Below are 20190 nucleotides of genomic sequence, written 5' to 3'. Positions count from 1 at the left end.
GTTTATCCGTACACATCTAGGTCTACCTAACTCTGGGAGGGTAATTGAAGTGATGATGCAACACTTAACATTACCCAGCTCAGGGTAAACTTAAGTTTAATTGACCTTTTAACATTACCCGTAAAAGCCGTAACATATACATAAAATAGCAATTCTAAGAGGCCTTCTTATTTTATTAGGAAGTCAAGTAAGGAATCTCTACAGTCGATTTAAAATACTAAAAGCTGTATAAAATGCTCATTTCGCTTCAAAGGGCAGTTTGATAGAAATTAAATGAAGACTAAAATGACGGCAAGACAACGACAAATACCAAGCTTTTGGCTGTATCATTATGGAAGGAATGCCGACCGGTTTCCTAACGCCCGTCGGCTCTTCGCTAGTTCGCTTGTCCCTTATGTATGAGATAAGACTAATCTATTCAATTAATGGCACGAGGATCTCTCAAATCAATGTTTGCTAAATAATATTTATCTAGTCTTAGCGCTCGACATGGTCCGTAAAGTAGTTAATTTTTTTAACCCTATTTTCACCTCATTAATTGTTGAATTTAAAATCAATTCTTAGTGAAACTACAACATCTAAAGAATATTTAAAGACCCCTATAAGATTGAAATTTCAAGGGCCCTGTTAACCTTCAACGTTCGACGGTTGAGGCGACTGTACTGGGTGCGTAGCCAACTTGCCAGTCGTTTACGCTCCATAGCGAACGAAACGCAACTGTCACTGTCGCACTAATATGGAAGAGTGATAGAGAGAGATGACTTCGCTACGCTTTTTTGCATCAAAAATGTCTTCTACTTTTTTACACAACACGATACCGAATATAATATGCCCTTAAACGGAATCAATATTTTTGTTACATCCTGTAGATAGGTAGAGGCCATCTGAGCCAACTTTGCACAGATTTGAACAGATCAAAGTTGGGCAGTGTCATTATAAACGTCATATATCCTTAGGAATTGGATATTAATGTTCAGTTCGGTTCAAATATACTTTATTCGTGTAAATAGGCCTAGCAACAAGTACTTATGAATAGTAGGACAGTATTATATATTATTATCTTAAGCTAATTATCAGAGCAATTTATTGATGTAAATATTATTCCATATAAAATCAATATAATTCATAGATCAAATTTAATACTAAGAATTTCACAAAATATCGTCATACAAAATAAAACAATTGTATAAAAAATACTAGTCTAGAATGTTTCTAAAATAAATTAAACAACAAACAAATACTAGTCTAAATATCAAACAAATAAAAAATAAAAACAACAAAGGAAGTACGGTCGAGGAAATTGATTCTTTAGCAATTTGCGGTTCAAGTAAATTTGGTTGTACATACTTATGCTATGAGCTTTCCAGTGTAAAGTGAACCACAACCTGCTAAAAAATCAATTTCCTCGACTGTACATGCATTGGAATATCCATTTCATCATCATTATTCAAATATAATAAATAATTAATCATTTCGTATCACAATTAATCCCACGTTTTATCATTCATGTAGTCTTGTGTGGTATAATAAGCTTTAGAAATTTGTTTACGCTTCACATGATTCTTAAATTTTTTAATTGATAATTCAGTAATATGATTATAAAATCTTACACAATTACCCATGAATTATTTTTTAATTTTATGGAGCCGAGTGAAGGGTACTGCGAGCTTATGTTAATTTCTATATTAATATTATGAATGTTACAATTTTTCTTAAGATTGGCAATATTTTTATGTACATACAGAATATTCTCATAAATGTATTGACAGTGCACTGTCATTATGTCAATTTCCTTAAATTTATCTCTAAGTGAGTCTCTATGGTTCATTTTATACCTATATTGCTCGAATAGCCCACTTCTGCAGAACAAAAATGGTATTTAATTATTTATCTCTGAAGCACCACCCCTCAGTAAAATACCATATGACATAATGCTATGTTTGTCCAATTTACGATGTTTTCGTGGCATTTGATTTATGCTTAATTCATTTTCTCGACTTTATTAAAAAAAGATGCCAATAAGCATTTGATTGACCACAACCCCACTAAATTGAAAATGATGAAAACAATCGGCCCAATTCGAATAATGTTTATAAGGTGTTTTATTTCTTCAGCCAAAAACGTCACTTTTGACACTGACAGATTGGTCTCGTATCGCTGTGGCATCTTAAAAGCGTCGTTCGAATTGGGCCAAATGATCTTTATTCCTCAAGTCTGCAATAATAAGTATAACTAATGAATGAGTTCAAAGATATTTCTATGAGTAGGTATATTTTTTGTAACTGAAATTATGTTCTTAGGTAGGTACTTAAATTATAAGTTTGAGCAGTCGGAGTACTCTAAAGACGCCGCATCTAACTTTAAATATAACGATGTACCTATTTAGGCAAAAGGTATTTCTAATTATAGCGGTAGGTATTTAGGTACACCTTTTTCTTGAAAACGTTATTTGAAAACACACACCTATATTAATCTTTCGCGCATACAGAGTAACTTAGCACATAGACAAGAATAGCCAGTCCAAAGTTCGTAATCGTTTTGTTTTAAATACTTCGGTACCTATAACTTAATTATTCATGAATATGGTACTGAGATGCTATTGGAGTATATCGCGTAATAGACCTTCCGCTTGTAACCAACTGTCAAGGTTATAGTAAAAAAACATGCTAGCGTGCAGTATTTATTACCCGTAATTTTTATGATTAGACATAATTAGACAGGTACGTTATTTATTTATGACGATTCTGTCATAGCATGTGTTTTACGATTTTACTAGGTACAGTCAAGTGTAAAAATATGGGTGTACACATGTCACTCAAAAATATGTCCCATAGATAGCATGTTATTCCAGTGTAATAAGAGTTACATAATTATTTTTGCAGCTGACTGTACCTACTTAGTTACTACTTTTTGTCATGTTGCCAATCATACAATAGATATACCTAACTACATAATCATAGACTTTATCAATAGCCTCATAAGGCCCCCAGCCAGCCATACAAAGAAAACACCCAAAATTAATGCACACAGTTAAGACCATGCGCACAATTTTTAAATACAATTTTTTTATTATAATTCTATGAGTTTTCAATATTCAATGTTTACTAAGTTATTTTTATTTTATCTCCATCTATCGGACAAGCCACTAAACTAGTATTTTGCCTGAATAGCGTGACTCTTAAGTGTATCTGTTGTTATAATTTTGCTACTCGTCACTAGAGGGCAGTAAAGAACAAAGTTAATTAATAAATACAAACATGAAATGATTTGTTTATTTAGTTAGCTAGTTTAACAGTTTATTTATAATTAATTTCGTAAATTTTATATGAATAAATCGAACAGTTAAAAATAAACTGTAATTCATGTCATTTTTATGTTATAGTTGGTTACATGGATGGTTGGTTGGTTGTTTATTTGTATAATTCTAATAATTGCAAATCTTAATATAAATGAATTACGAGTTTTTTCTTGTCATTGAATGCAAGTATAGTAACTTTCCCTACACACAAGACAGAGCAACTCCAAAATAAATAGTCGGGGCTACATTGCACAAAAATAGGTCACTGTAGAAATATTCCACGTAGCTGCAATAAAGCAAATTATACTCGCGTTGAATAACAAAAATTGTTATAGGCACAAATAACTCACGCATCTCTGATGCATTTTTTGATATTGATATATATGTATAAGTTGAAGTTTAATAATTACTTACGATATAAGGCTCGAATCGAAGTCAGCTAAGGTTTTCGGCAATTTCGGTATTATAACCAAGAAAATAAAATGCTGTTAGGAAGACATGATATACTTATATAATAGGTAAGTAGTATATTATAATTAATAAAGGTACCTATTATAAGACGATATACAAAAAAAATCATCTCTTTTGTAATTTCTCGTACGATCGGGGAAATTGATTCTTTAGCAGTTTACTTTACGGTTCACTTTACATTGGACATCAGTTAGTATAACTATGTACAGTCAGCGTCAAATACTTCGTAGCAGTCAAAGTGGCCAAATAGTTCGGTACACCATACTAAATATATGGTGTACCGAACTATTTGACTACTTTGGTTGCTACAAAGTATTTGACGCTGACTGTACATGTATGTACGTACAACCAAATTATCTGTAGCTTGAACCGCAAATTGCTAAATAATCAATTTCCTCGGCCAATATTATTTATATTTTAAATGACTAAAATTATTTAGCTCTTAATCAAAAATAAACTCGTTTCGAATTCAGAATCGATATTTGGAAAACTTTTTCCGAACCGAAGGATCTATGAAGATTTCGCAAGTCCAAGTCAGCGAGTATGTTTACCGGCGCCCGCGCAGGGTGCACGCTTATCTGTCTCGAGTGGTCTTGCAAATCTGGATTGTCATTCGTAGCTTATCGAGTGCACAGTCTTGCCAAAACCAATATAACTGTGACCCGTAACAGGGCTATAACCGCGAAAATCGAAGTTCGTCAATTGCGGTAATTTTTTTCTGTCACTCTAATTGCGTCTTAGTGAGAGTAAAAGAGAAAGATCCCCACAATTTCCGAATTTCGATTTTCGCGTTAGCCTGGATGGATCAACGTTCTTTGTGTTGTTGTCCAAGGGACAATAGTGGCACAGTTTGTAGAAGAAAAGTTGTATTACGTTCCGTTAACATGCTGTAGATGGCATGTATTATGTTAAACAATTATTATGATTATTAGATAAAACAACAAAATGATTGAGAATTCTGTGTATTCTGTCTATCACTTTTTTTAAGCGTCGGCTACGGTCGGTGATCGTAGTGCGTTCCAAAACGCATTACTTAACTATGAACATGATACATGGGCTATGGCCCATTATTGAAATCGCTTATAAATTAAATTGGTACCTTAAATTTAAATTGGTACCTTAAATTGAGGATTTTAAGAGTTGTTTTCCCCTGAATAACTAAGCGTAAGCATGCCAACGAGTAACACTTAAAAGTGTTTTAAACAACAATTCAACTTAGATGTTGGATGTCGTCCCGTTTCGTTCGTTCCGTGTCCGTTATTAACAACCAAGTTAGCTTGAACCCTAAATGGATCAACAATTAAAGTCTGTGACCGTATATCATGTGACAAAACATGTGGCGCCGTATACCGCTATCTAGTTCGGCTGTCAAACTAAGACAATATTTTTTTCATAGACTCTCTTATCCAAACGATGAAAATGCATGAAAGCATGAAAGTTTGAAGCTTACTTTGACAGCGTAGACACTGCATAACATTTATACACTTTCTCGGGGTGTCACAACTCGAGGCCATAGAGTCAGACTAAGTTGGCAGCGATTTTGATAGCCCAGCCTGTGCAAGTGTTAAGTAAATGTCATAATTTCATAGAAGTTTGACGTTTAAATAACACTTGCACTGCCTGGGCTGTCAAAATCGCTGCCAACTTATCTTGGTCTGACTTATTAGGCTTAAGTGTAACCAAAGTTCACAACATTTTAGAGGGGGCTTAATAAAAATTGTACTTTTTATATTTACTTATTACATGTTTTAATGAAAGGCATATGCCGTAAAAAATGACGAGGAAAACGTGCGCTTGAGTTCCATATATACGTAACATACTAATACTTCGAATACACGACTGTATTTTTCTCAAAAATTTAACTTGTAACTCATTCACTGCTAAGGTACGCTTTGTACCGTTTCATAGTATAATATAGATTACATTAGATTAGATTAGATTATTTATTTTATGAAAGACAATTACATAATAAATTTGCATTGATGTCAAAAATATAAGAATTTCTATCATGATCGTCAAAATAAAATAAAAATGAAAATAATAACAATACTAATGAAATAAAATTATAGCTCCAATAAGGATTGTCAATACAATTAGAATAACAGTAAGTAGGTAAATGGTTACAAAATCTTACAAAATAAATAGTAATATCGATCCACTGTTTCAGTTGTTTATTGATGTTACTTAAGTTAATGATATCAACAATTTATCGGTAACAGCAAAACAGGCCCTCTTAGTTTTCTTCCTTATAAGAAAGTGTAAAAGGCTACTTCAAAATTTTAGTTTTACCAATGTACGACGAGCTGCAATAGTGCATAGCCACTTCATGAATAAAATTCGTAAAGTTAGTATACACTTTACAGCTGTGTGTACATGAATTTCTCTGCGGCGACATACTCTGCAGTCGTTAGGAATCAGCTCTCTGCCACCGTGCCTTATTTCTTAAGCCTTACCTAAGTAGTTCTCCAGTGAACCAATATAACCAGATCTCAAAATCTGGAACACCTATTCGTAAACTAATACCGCACTTACTGGATGCCTCAATCGTCGACTCAATCGTCGGTATCGGAATGACCCAGCTCAATATAAATTTATTACACACCCGCCTTTGTCACGTGCACTCGTCTCACCAGTCTCTTCAGATAGTGTGGAGAAAATTTTCCGACGCCACTATTTTCAGTTGTGTTAAATTCGGAATCTGTGCGTGATATCGATAAGCCGAAAAGTAACTATTCTGATAGTAATTTTGAGTGCTCAGTGACAATAAACTGGATTTCCGTTGTTGTTGGTGATTTGTGTTTATGGTAAGACATCTTTCTGATATCTATATCTATTTTCGAATAATTTGTAGAGTAACAATTGATACATAATACTAGGAAAAAATATAAAGTGCATTGGGGTAAGTTCGAAAACGGGGTAATTTTTAAAATCACTTAATTATAAACCAGAACCTTTTCATACTTTCGCATCACTTACGCTACTGCACCGTTTACCAATACCAAGGCACCTCGCTTACTGTTGCTACAGTAGAAGAAAGTGCTTGTAGTTTAGTAGATATTTACCTATTTACAAAATTATCCTGTTTTTGAAGTTATCCCACCCCAATAAACCTTATTGTAACTTTTATTATGATATTTCTGTACCCCTAGTGTAAATTTAGTCGATAGCGAAACGTGACGTACGCGTTTGCGTTAAGTCTAATTTTGTATGGGTTTTTGAACAGCGCGCCAAGCGGGACGTTTTGGAAAGTCAAAAATCTCATACAAAATTATATTAACGTCCTCGAAAATTTTGAAATAATCATTAAATCAAGTGTCTGCAAAGTTCAATACACCTGCTATTATCATATGACATTTCGGAAGATGATTTTTACAATTTATTAAATAGATCACAAATATATATATATATAGCCAGCATCTTAAATACCTGTACCTACATAATATGCATTAATATTATCTGATTGTTGAGCATTGGTTTCTTAATTAGCGATGAAATGTTTTAGTTTTAAGAACATCATACCAAACCAATCATAAGTTTCATGTTAAAATACGTTAATATTTACTTATTAAAATGCTTAAAAAAGTATATTAACACCACGAGGATGTTTGCCGGTATTGTAATGTACGTCAACATTAAATTCAACATCTCTCTTCTTCCAGTCCTTATCCACGTTATGTGAGGTCGGCACAACATGTTTTTCTCTTCCGTTCTCCTCTATCTTTCGTCACCTCAACACTCACTCCTTTCTATAATGATAAAGATATTGGAAATATATGGATATTATTTTTCAAGTAGGCATATTACAAATATTATAATGCGCTTATGAACGTAAAATAAAGCTACGCCGGCTCTAACCCTATACCTCTGACCCGAGAAGATTTAAATCCCTCCTAAATTGAAGCGTATCCCAATATGGGTCCGGCAAGAAACTCGACGGGACACATCTTTTCAAAACATTACATGATATAACTCACATGCATTAAATAAATAAAAATTCAATTATTATTATTATTCAGAGCCCACTGTGTCCCACTGCTGCGCAAAGGCCTCCCCCCACTTTTTCCATTCATCTCTGTTTTGTACTATATCTGGCCAGCCTCTCAAAAAGGAGTCCAAGTTATCCCGCCATCGCCGACGAGGTCTACCGGCTCCTCGGTTAGACTCGTGGGATAAGCGGTGGCGTAAGATAACCACTAAGTGGGAGCCCCACGAGTCTAAATTTCAATTAATATGGAATAAAAAAAACAACAAATAACATACAGTAGGTACACTAGATTGCTAATGCAGGGCGTTATCATTGCCAAGCATCCCTATCCATGATAGTTACACATACATACGTATACATTACATTTAACATAATTATGTCAAATGACTAAACATAAGTTGAATGTTGATAAAATCAGACCGACAGAACCGAACCGATCAAATGGTCTATTTCTAATTCTTTTCAATCCAGAGGTTGTCGACCGTGGGTACATTGATTAGATACCATTTATCATTTAAATATTTGTTTTACCCATTTAATTTATTATGCTTGCACTGTCGATCGTGATTTATTGGACAAGTTGCTAGTAGCACTTTGATTTGTGTTTACGTTAACACCATTCACCTTGTGTATAATTACGGTGCTTTATCTTTGCGTCTCTATTTACATACGTGGGATAAATGCATTTAAAATTTTTACACAAAAAAGGGACATTTATGAATATTCAACAGTCATTTTTCCAGGAAGAGAAAAAAACATAAATGTATAATAACCTATTTAATCATTGATGCTTAAGATCCCATAAGTAGAATATTGAACTTTATTTCTTTATAATAAAGCAGTAAATGTCGATAAATATAAGATCGGAACAGATAAACAGTGACGCATCAGACGCATGCGTCAACTGTTCATTTAGCAAGCCGGCTGTAATTGAAACCTCGTGATACGATATATATATATGTATACTATATGAATTAACAAGTTTCTTAGTAGTTAAGTACCTTCGTTTTGTTCCTTTACGTCTGTCTGGAAACTTGACTTGGATTGGTTTGACCGTGAATGTGGCATATTTGAACTGTTTAGTTTAGCAAACTGTTTTGTTTGCAAATTAATTTGCACCGAAATTATTTATTGCTGCAATACCTATTTAACCAAGCTGAAAAAAGTTACTTATTCTGAAAATGATACAATTAAATTAACCGTTATAGTTGCATAATATTTACCTTATCTTTCAATAATATATCTTCTGACACTTAAGTATAAGAATTTCCCTAAGTCAATGGTCATAGCTAGGGGACGACGACAAATCGTGGCTTGCCATCGTTTAGAATTAAATAAAAATTCAGCTCTACAATTTTATTTTTAAAAAGTTAATTGATCTTTACTTGAAATTAGATATTTTTACTTGTTGATTAAAAGTTTGCCAATCCCTGACGTAGGCTATATCGATCAAGACAATGATTATTTTTTACTAATACACTTGCCCTTTATACATGTCAAATAGCAATAAATCACCACAAGAATAGGATAATTTAATAAAGCTAAGTATTATCTTAGTAAGGTTAATCGCAACGATTGTTCTAACAACGAAACCCTGACCCGATACTAGGAACGCTATTTGTACGCTACGCGGTTTATATCGAAATAATCCCATTTATTATAAGTATTTTGAACAGTCGTAATATGTTATTATATTTAATCATGAATCATGTATTATCCGTTGATGTTAATTACTGGCAAATAGGGTTTCTTTGGTTTTTGTAAGTTTGTTTTCCGCTTCGCTTTATCCGACATATTGGGTTGAGAAGTGATGTAATGACCCACGTCTTTCACAATTGAATATGTAATTCATTCTTCTTCGGTATTATTCATTTTCTGATCTCAGTAGTGGTTACGGTAGTGTAAAAAACTGGTATTTCAGCGTCTGCACGAGTCCATCGATAATAGGCACCCGTACCCATCGCCAAACTAACATTTTATGATATTATTCATAAAGGCGCTACGTACAGGTCTCAATTAGCTTAGCGAGCAATCGTTTGTCTTAATCTGTCATTTTGATTTATGTAGGTAGTTGTAATAGTGTAGGAAATACATCATAAATTAACTAATTGGGGCTTGCAAAGTTTTATGCAAAAGGAATTAGACTTTACGTCTACTTACATCTTGCTTCTGCCCTCTTTTTAGGGTTCCGTAGCCAAATGGCAAAAAACGGAACCCTTATAGATTCGTCATGTCCGTCTGTCTGTCCGATTCTGTCACAGCCACTTTTCCGAGATTATAAGAGCTATACTGTTCAAACTTAGTAAGTGGATGTATTCTATGAACCGCATTAAGATGTGCACACAAAAATAGAAAAAAAAACAATAAATTTTGGGGGTTCCCCATACTTAGAACTGAAACTCAAAAAATCTTTTTTCATCAAACCCATACGTGTGGGGTATCTATGGATAGGTCTTCAAAAATGATATTGAGGTTTCTAATATCATTTTTTTCTAAAATGAATAGTTTGCGCGAGAGACACTTCCAAAGTGAAAAAATGTGTGTGTCCCCCCCCCCCCGTAACTTCTAAAATAACAGAATGAAAAAACTAAAAAAATATATGATATACATTGTCATGCAAACTTCTACCGAAAATTGGTTTGAACGAGATCTAGTAGGTAGTTTTTTTTAATACGTCATAAAATTTAAAAAAAATTTTTTATCAAACCCATACGTGTGGGGTATCTATGGATAGGTCTTCAAAAATGATATTTAGGTTCCTAATATAATTTTTTTTCTAAACTGAATAGTTTGCGCGAGAGACACTTCCAAAGTGGTGAAATGTGTGTCTAAAGTGGTAAAATGTTGAACAAGATCTAGCAAGTAGATTTTTTTTTAATACGTCTCAAATGGTACGGAACCCTTCATGCGTGAGTCCGACTCGCACTTGGCCGCTTTTTTCTAGATAGATCCTATACTAAATGATGATAATAATAGCTTCTGGTTTAGAACATACACAAAAGAGCATAGCATGAGAAATGTATTACTTACAAGTCTTATTTACGTTTCTCACCTTTAACTGAATGCCCTCAATAATGTTTCGACGCACGATTTCCATGTCACTCAAAATTAAGTCTTCTGGTTGATTATATGTTGTCAAGAATAAGTTTAAGGCCTGTGTTTGTTATTTTCGTACATTGTAAAGCTTGAAAGCAGGTTGATTTAATTTAAAATCAGTTAAACCGGTGAGTAATATATTTTCCTTAAGCGTTAAATTATTACATTCAGTACCTATACCGGTCTACCTGCCGAGAAGTAATATCCTATATCAGACGAAGATTGAAGAATATCACCTCCTTTCCAAAAGGATGGTATTTTGGCATAAAATGGATTTTTTGGCAAGCGTTGATTAATTTTAACGATTGTTTTTCTTTCTATTATGCTAGTATATTATGCTGAATAGGTGCGATCAGGTATTGTGTCTATTAAAACAAAACAACTCTCTACGTCAAAATATGTGTAAGGAAAAACGCCTGGAATAAGTGGAGTTGGTCAAAAACGCACTTTAAAAATTTGCTTCTAAAAATGCGCCATTTCTTTTTCTTTTTTAAAACTAGGTTCTTCTCTTCTTCCTCGCGTTGTCCCGGCATTTTTCTACGGCTCATGGGAGCCTGGGGTCCGCTTGACAACTAATCCCAAGATTTGGCGTAGGCACTAGTTTTTACGACAGCGTCTGCCATCTGACCTTCCAACCCAGAGGGTAAACTAGGCCTTGTTGAGATTAGTTCAGTTTCCTCACGATGTTTTCCTTCAACGAATAGCGACCGGTAAAATATCAAATTTCGTACATTAAGTTCCGAAATACTCATTGGTACGAGCCGGGATTTGAACCCGCGACCTCCGGATTGCAAGTCACACGCTCTTATCGCTATATGGTGGCCCATCGCTTACTTTGTTTTAGCGCTTCCTTTTTTAAACTTGCAACAAATTAAATTTCTGAAACATGGTATTCGCGGTGCCGAGCACGCATATCCATCTCGCTCATGCTTATGTTCAGTGAGAGTGACAGAAGGACACTAACCTACTGGGCCTTAAACTTTAGGGAACAGGAGAAACAACTTTGGATTTTCTGTGTGCTTTTATTAGGTGGAAATAATATAGGTACTTTTTTTAGGGTTCCGTACCCAAAGCGGCAAACGGGACCCTATTACTGAGACCCCGCTATCCGTCCGTCCGTTCGTCCATTCGTCCGTCCGTCCGTCCGTCTGTCACCAGGCTGTATCTCATGAACCGAGCTAGTTAGCCAGTTGAAATTTCTGCAGATTATGTATTTCTGTTGCCGCTATAACAACAAATACTAAAAACAGAATAAAATAAACAATTCTCATCCAATCACCGAAGTTGAGCAACGTCGGGCGGGGTCAGAACTTGGATGGGTGACCGTTTTCATAGATAATGGTACGGAACCCTTCCTGTGCGAGTCCGACTCGCACTTGGCCGGTTTTTTTCTCCCTAATGGCATCTGAACTCAAGCCTTAAATCAGATTTATTTGCGGATGAATGTACCTCATTCTTCTTCGACATAAATAAAATGCAATGAAAGTTCATACATTGTAAGACGAACTTAACTTAATACGTAATTAGCTGTTAATTATAAAAATCACGAAATACTTAAATGTTAACTTCAAGAGTTATTAAATTTTAAATGAAATCCTTCATTAGTGAGCCAGACGTTGAATTACGATTAAACTTTTACATTGTCATGGTAAACAATAATTATTTTCACCTGTTCTTATAATTATCTTAACATTTATTTCTGAGTTATGAGTGAAACTGTCATGGGTAAGCTTTTTGTTGATTTGATTTAAATCTGTCTGGTATTTATTTATATTAACTGCGCTACCTCGTTGAAGACCGGTTGTGCTTGGCAGGCATACTCCAAGCAACGAGACTTTTGACAAAAACGTCAAAAACTCAACTGTGCGTCTTTCCAGAAACTTCCTGCCTCGCACAGCTAAACTGTGGGATGAACTGTCGCCTGCGGTAGTTCCGGACCGATACGACCTTCAAACCTTCAAGAAAAGAGCGTACTCCCATCTTAAAGGCCGGCAACTCGCTTACCATCAGTTTATCCGTCTGCTCGTTTGCCACCTATATCAAATATGTCTTCATCTTCGTCCTGCCCTTTTCCCATTATTTGGAGTCGTGTCTCCTCACCCTTCTGCGCCAGGCTTATCTGTCCTGCGTTGTTTTTTCAGGCAAATGGGCTTCCTTGAAGTCTCTTTTATATTTTTGACCACCAGGTTTGGGGCGGGCAGGCTCTACCTTTCCTTTGTTCTGGCAAATCTAGTGCAACCTATATCAAATATATATAATCTCAAATTGAGGAATCTGTCCCTGCATTTTGCTTTAGTTAACCCCTTAATATTTCGATGATTATTGTACCTCCAGCTTCCAGCTTATCTCTTTATAATTGATCGTAACATTTGTAACTCATCGCAGAAAATAAAACACGTAACTAAGGTACGAGTACTATATATCTCCCAGATTGCTGTTTAAGATAATCTGTTGCCTTTGGAGCAAGTTGATAAAGTTAAGTGGGTTTTGTGGGTAGGTGCTGATTATTAGGGTTCCGTACCTAAAGGACCCTATTACTAAGGCTCCCCTGTCCGTCTGTCACCTGCCTGTATCTCATGAACCGTGATAGCAAGACAGTTGAAACTTACACAGGTAATGTATTTCTTTTGCCGCTATACCAACAAATACTAAAAAGTACGGAACCCTAGGTGGGCGAGTCCGACTCGCACTTGTCCGGTTTTTTAAATTTATAATGAATGGACGTCTTTTAGATCATTTCGTTCTCCAGCATGAGTTCGACTTTTTACTCATTATGACAGTCGTTCTATTAAACTAACATCTTGTTTATTTTAATGTATACAATGTATTTGTTAATAAGTGTACATTTTGTAGATTTTTTTTAATTAGACAAGCTATTAATTCAAACACGACCAATCATCATTCGCGAATTGATTCAGTCAATTACTCTAGCCTCTATAGTCAGTTTTTGTAGCATTAGAAAGAAGGTAAGCGATTTAGACGTGTCTTTTTATTGAAAAACACAAAAAATAAATCACGGCAAATATGTAACAATTATACACCGTGTTTTTTTTGATTTGCGTTAATTTCGAGGGTGCATTCCTGAGCTTAAGTTAAGTAATTTTCTCAAAGACACCGATATTCTAATTAACTCCATTTCGGTGATAATCAATCATAAATTTTTATATTATAAGGCCCTTACGAGCGTGTACACTTGCCTTAGGGTCTGTTTACTTATTGATTAGTGTTTAGTGCGAGTACATACATTTGCTACTAAACGTACGTACTATCTCGGACGATCGATGTTAGAAATGACATTGATATATCACAGTTTTCAATTGTTTGGTTGAGTTAAATGTAATGCCCATGTTACAACAACGCTATATGCAACATTTAGTTACTTTTTATAAATATAAAAATTGTAAAAAAAAAAAAAAAAAATTTTTTTTTTTTGTAAATTAACTGTGCCATTTAGTTTCCTTAAACGTACTTACCGAAACCCCGGAGTTAACGCAATTCAATAAAAACACGGTGTATATAATAATATACGATGATTTAAATTATTTTGTTTTTTTCATAAATAATAGTTATTGATTTTTAAAAAGCGTTTTCCAATAAAAAGACATGTCAAGATTGTTGACCTTTTTTCTAATATTAAAAAAACGAACAACAGCGGCGGATCAATTTTGAATCAATGGTATTGGAAAATAGAGTTGGTATTGTTTTGTTTAAAAATCGAACGAAACAAAACAAAAGCAACTCTTTTCCATTTAATTAAGATTTAAATTTAATTGGAGGTAATTTGTACTAGTATTAGGACATTGAACCTCAAGAGACTAGTCAATCGTCAATGATTTCTTCGTCAATTCCGATAGAATTTTTGGCAGCACTGGCAGAACGACTGTTCCCAGAATGTCAACGTTTTTCACGAGCTTAAGTAGAACACTACAAATTGGTATAGTTACATAAACATAATAAATAGAACACTACAAATTAGTATAGATACATAAACATAATAAATAGAACACTACAAATTAGTATAGATACATAAACATAATAAATAGAACACTACAAATTAGTATAGATACATAAACATAATAAATAGAACACTACAAATTAGTATAGATACATAAACATAATAAATAGAACACTACAAATTAGTATAGATACATAAACATAATAAATAGAACACTACAAATTAGTATAGATACATAAACATAATAAATAGAACACTACAAATTAGTATAGTTACATAAACATAATAAATGCGACACTACATTTTTAATAGCCACTTCTGATTATAAATAGTACCCGTCGAGTAAAAATATCTCCTGATGCTATATTCGTACCTCATGCTTGATTGCATGAAGCATTACTTTATAACTCTTTCACACTGGGATCATGCAAGCGTGAAAGAGTTATAAAATCTCCGTTGTCACTTAGCTTGACGAATACTGTAAGTAGGTAGTAATAGAATATTTTTTTATAAATTATAATCCATTAAGGATCAAGTAGGTATCAAATTGACATGATGTGACAATTCTCATTAAAAATGTATATCACAAGACATGTCTATGTTACGTCGCTCAATGTCAATATTATCAAGTATCGAATATAAGATATAAGTCATGTGCAGTGTTATTATACATTCACGCATTGTTACACGACTGGTTTCGCCGGGACGATAGTGCACAGAAATGTCATTGTCAATACTTTGTCTAGACTCCCGAGGATAATTTCTATAGCTTCTATCCTTTTATAGGGTAGCGGTCTCAAAAAACCGGGCAAGTGCTAGTCGGACTCGCCCACCGAGGGCTCCGTACTTTTTAGTATTTGTTGTTTTATCGGCAACAGAAATACAAAATCCGTGAAAATTTCAACTGTCTAACTATCACGGTTCATGAGACAGCCTGATGAGCCTGGTGACAGACGGACAGACAGACAGACCGACGGACAGCTTTTTTAGTAATAGGGTCCCGTTTTACTCTTTGGGTACGGAACCCTAAAAATACCCCCCTATACCATCTTTTTGTATTTTTTTCTTGTACAGAATTTTTAGGACAGATTGGCGACGAGGCTTGAATTGAGGATTTTTTTCAGGCTTGTGCGTTAAAGGGTTATACATACTTTACTATTTTTAGTTACTTTATTTTTGGAAACGAAGTACAGTAGCTTAAAAAAATGTAATGTAACTTTGACGTCAGAAAAATATCCTAAAAATTCTTCAGTTGGCGGTAACTTAAAACTTCAATAATGCTTTTTAATTAATTGATAACTAGGTATATATTTGTGTTAATTAATTTGAACGGAACGGTCAGTTTGTCTGTCAATTGACAGCCTCTTGTGCGCAAAAAACACTCTTACTATATTTATACTACTATTATACTTATGGCAAGGTTACATAACATGAGGCAAAATAGAAAGTATCGAGACATCATACTTGTTTGAAGTCGAAGTACTGATATTAAGCTTGTGTATCGGCGAAAGCTCACTTAAATATATCCTATTATCAGTTTCACATTGTCACCACACTTCCATCACAGAAACACTATTAGGGTCATTTGAAAATAGACCTTCGTCACATATAATAAGGAGTTATATTGAAGCTCGGGATAAAAAGCAATACCTACTAGTTAGGTATCATAAACATCTGATAGCAATTTTTACGACCGTACAATTTGGACTAGGTATCAATTTAAGCGATCGAGGCATTGAGCTATTATAAAATACGTTGTTCAGATATAAAATAAATGGGATCATATACAACTTACGCCTATACGCTATATTTTAAAATGTATGTTTTTTTTTTCTTCAAACCACATATATTTCACTTTATAAGGTGCAATTGAGGTAAGTTCGAATACGGAGATTTATATATATATCACTTAATTTTAATTTTATTTAACTTAATTTTAATTTACTCTGGCAAAATTTAGGTACACTACTGCAACGCTTACCAAGGCATTTTGCTTAATATTGGTATAGAGAAAACTCACTCTATATATCACTTTTGGTACCAAAACGCGAGTAGCGGAATTATCAGTACTGCTACTTGACAATAGATGTTGCAACAAACGAAAAGTCTAATGCTCAACAATTTTCAGCTAATATTATAACCGGATTAACCGGAACTCTATTTTCAACTCCTTCTGCTTGTAATATTAGTTGTAAATTGTTGAGAAATACAATTTTCGTCGGTCGCGACACCCGAGACACTATAATAAACGTTTTGGTACCAAAACTGATTGTATACAGTGAGCACTCTATCTTACTTCTTATTTCTCTATGGCACCTATAGCAGAAAATTCTTCTAGTTGTCTGTTGATGTTTGTTATTTTCAAATATACCCCGTTTTTTAAGTAACCCCAGTACACCTTCGTTGTATTACTGCATGTTATTCTTTACAGTAAATGTTTGCTACACACATGGTCATAGGTCATAATACAAAATGAAAAAAACTTGCTAAGTAGAAGAGGAATCATGAGTGATGTATCAGATCGGATCAGTTAATCCAGGGTCATCGAACTGTTATCTCGTTATCACTTCGCGCTGGATAGACTTGTTTTCCTGTGTAGTGCCCAAAGATCTTGATCGTTACTTCACCTTTTGTGATTCTCCAATGGACTGCCAAGTGGAACTGTGGGTACAAAATATATGCACAATGAAAATAAACGAACGCAGTTCTACTATATATAGTGTCATTCACGACGCGGTCCTTGACTCGTATTGTCATGTTATTAAAGGTTAGATTTGACAAATCTGCGCGTCATCGTGGATGGCACGAACTATACCTCTACTACTCCTTTTACCTAGTTTGGATAAATATTTACAATACAAGATAAAATACATTACTTAGGAACTTGTTTTTAGTTTCATATCTTGTTGTTTATTGTGGATTAATTCTTTATAATTCGGAAGACTCGTGATCATCTCATACATTATAAGCATATCTAACTCGTAATCTCATTGTTTTTATTTTAGAAATTATATTTTTAGAGTTTTACGTTTCCATTTCATATCTTGTATAAATAGTTTGTTGTTTTTGTTGTTAACGGAGGGAAGAGCGGTGCCTCCCAATACAGGCAATTCTTTGCTTACCGGGCGGCTCCATCCCCTAAATAAATCATGGCCACGTGTACCTATTTTAAGGAAATAAAGAATTTTGTATTAGTATTTTGTATAAAATAGATATTTAATAAGTTATGAGTTTGGGTAGGTACTACAAAATTAATTAAAGAGTAAAATTATTTATAGAAAAACGCTTTACTTAATTAATTCGTTAGCAGATGGATAAACAAAGATCAGTATATATAAGCATAAAAATGAAGTTTGACTTTGCCTTTAACATTTTAATTTATGTGTTGAATAAATAATGAAATAATAAATTATTTTAAGTGACGATATGGACGTGACTAGCATTGGTTATGGTTGTAGCTTACAAAATGAATCATTGGAACCTCAATAACTGATAACATATGTACCTACCAGTGTTTAAGCTCAAATAGCGTAAACGCCATTTCGGTCAATGGTGGTTACTAGGGCATGCAATCCGTGATCCCGTGATCACGAAATCCCGGGATCACGGGCCAGTTTTACGATATTACAATACCGGTATTTCAAAGGACCAATATCGAAATATCGGGATTTCGAAATTCATTTTTCTAAGTAGATTTCTAAAGAAATAATACACGGCAATTATTACCTCTATCTCTATATTTGTTATTATTAAACACTTTAGATGGCCTGGTTTGAAAAATTAAATTTAAAATAACACATGGTGGTGCATAGCACAAAGCTCGGGAAGTCGGGAACACTCGGGGTTTTCCGTCAGATAATCGAGCCGCGCCGCAGGTAAACGGTTTGCCGCCATGAAGGGCTGGGATTGGACCATATCGTTATCTATTGTTTTTGCATGGATAGTATTAGGACATAACTGCATGCCTTAGTTGCTAAATAGCCACGATCACCGAAACTACGTATGTGTAGCCGATTTGTAAACAAAAATACACTATTTCCATCATAACATTGAGCTTCAGCTAGATTGCCGAACACGTTGGTCGAGCATGGCAGACATGATTGGTTCGTTTTTAAAAATAAGAAACTCGGTGTTAAAAGTATTGATCGACATAAATTCGCATATAAATTTCACAGAAGAGGAAATTCAATGTTTGAGTGAGATTCATGAAAGTTTGGACATTGTGAAGATCACAGTTTTAGCAATTTGCCGCCGTGATGCAACGCTGTATACCGCCGATACAGCATTTAAATTCATGCTAACCAAGCTTGATGAAAAAAACACATTTGTGAGTTCCAAGCTGGCAACAAACATGCGAAAACGCATCCAAGAAAGGCGTTTGTTAGTGGCTGGTGTGCTTCATTATCTCCATGATGTTGAAGGCTTTTATGAAACGCCAGAAGATGACACATTTCGCAAACCGACAGGCGAAGACATTTGCGAAGCAATTGTCTCTGTATTAAGAAGACTAAAATATAAACAGACAACGTTCAATGTTATGCCTGTAGAAGAACCTTGCGCCAACTTGGAATTGGAACCAACACCAGGCACAAGTAGCCCGAGACAGCTTACCATACAGGAGCAATTAAATAATGAACTCGAAAAATGTAAATCAGTTAAAACAAAGACAGGGCCTGATCCTTATCTTGACCTCCGAGGATTCGTCATGACCGAAAAAGCTATGTACGATAACAACGGAGAACGAGGCGTGTATTTGACGGAAGCATATCAATACCTTTCTACGCTTTTGCCAACTAGCGTTGAAAGCGAGAGGATTTTTTCATCCGCCGGGTATTTCTGTACCAAAATAAGAAGTTCTTTATCCGACAAAATGCTCGACACGCTGTCATTTTTAAGGACCCATTTCCAAGAAGAACGATTGACTGATAATAAATAAATAACTACATTTAGCATTAAGGAGATAATTTATTTTTACTTTATAGGTATCATTTTTATCCCTTGTTTTCATTACGATGTTGATCTGTGATTCAGTGTTTAAAATTGTTGATTGTATTCTTTTCTTGCCTTGAGATTTTAATTTATATGATTTTCTAATCGTCATTTAAAATTAATAACTACTTACGATTACGATACTGTTTTACGATGTTGATTTTTTTGCATTTGTATATTAGATTCTAATTATTTACTGTTATTAAGCGTATTTTTAATGACAATTTTATTCTTAATAATGACTGCCGCCTTTAAAAACAAATGATGACTAATATTATGATGTTGATTTCTTTGAATTTTTCTTTATTTTTATTGTTGTTGATTTAGCGTTTATTTTTATTTACATTTGTATTTTAATGTTAATATTGTTGATTTTTATGTCCATTTTATCTTTAA

General features: G+C 34.2%; 1 protein-coding gene across 2 annotated transcripts in view; it reads left to right on the top strand.

Moving 5' to 3' along the window:
• Nucleotides 1-20190, top strand: part of LOC133526664 (cGMP-dependent protein kinase, isozyme 2 forms cD4/T1/T3A/T3B) — a 150888-nt gene that overhangs the window by 33352 nt on the left and 97346 nt on the right. The window contains exon 1 of one of the 2 annotated variants that reach the window (XM_061863360.1): nucleotides 6416-6573. The exons of the other annotated variant lie outside the window; for it this stretch is intronic. The gene's annotated coding sequence lies outside the window, so the exon portion shown is untranslated. Of the gene's footprint in view, nucleotides 1-6415; nucleotides 6574-20190 lie in introns of those variants that run through there. 2 annotated transcript variants of the gene reach the window in all.

The sequence above is a fragment of the Cydia pomonella genome, chromosome 16, assembly GCF_033807575.1.
Source record: "Cydia pomonella isolate Wapato2018A chromosome 16, ilCydPomo1, whole genome shotgun sequence".
NCBI classification, from domain to species: Eukaryota; Metazoa; Arthropoda; class Insecta; order Lepidoptera; family Tortricidae; genus Cydia; species Cydia pomonella.
The sequence above is the reverse complement of the archived record's forward strand: the minus strand, read 5'-3'. Positions and strand labels throughout refer to the sequence as shown.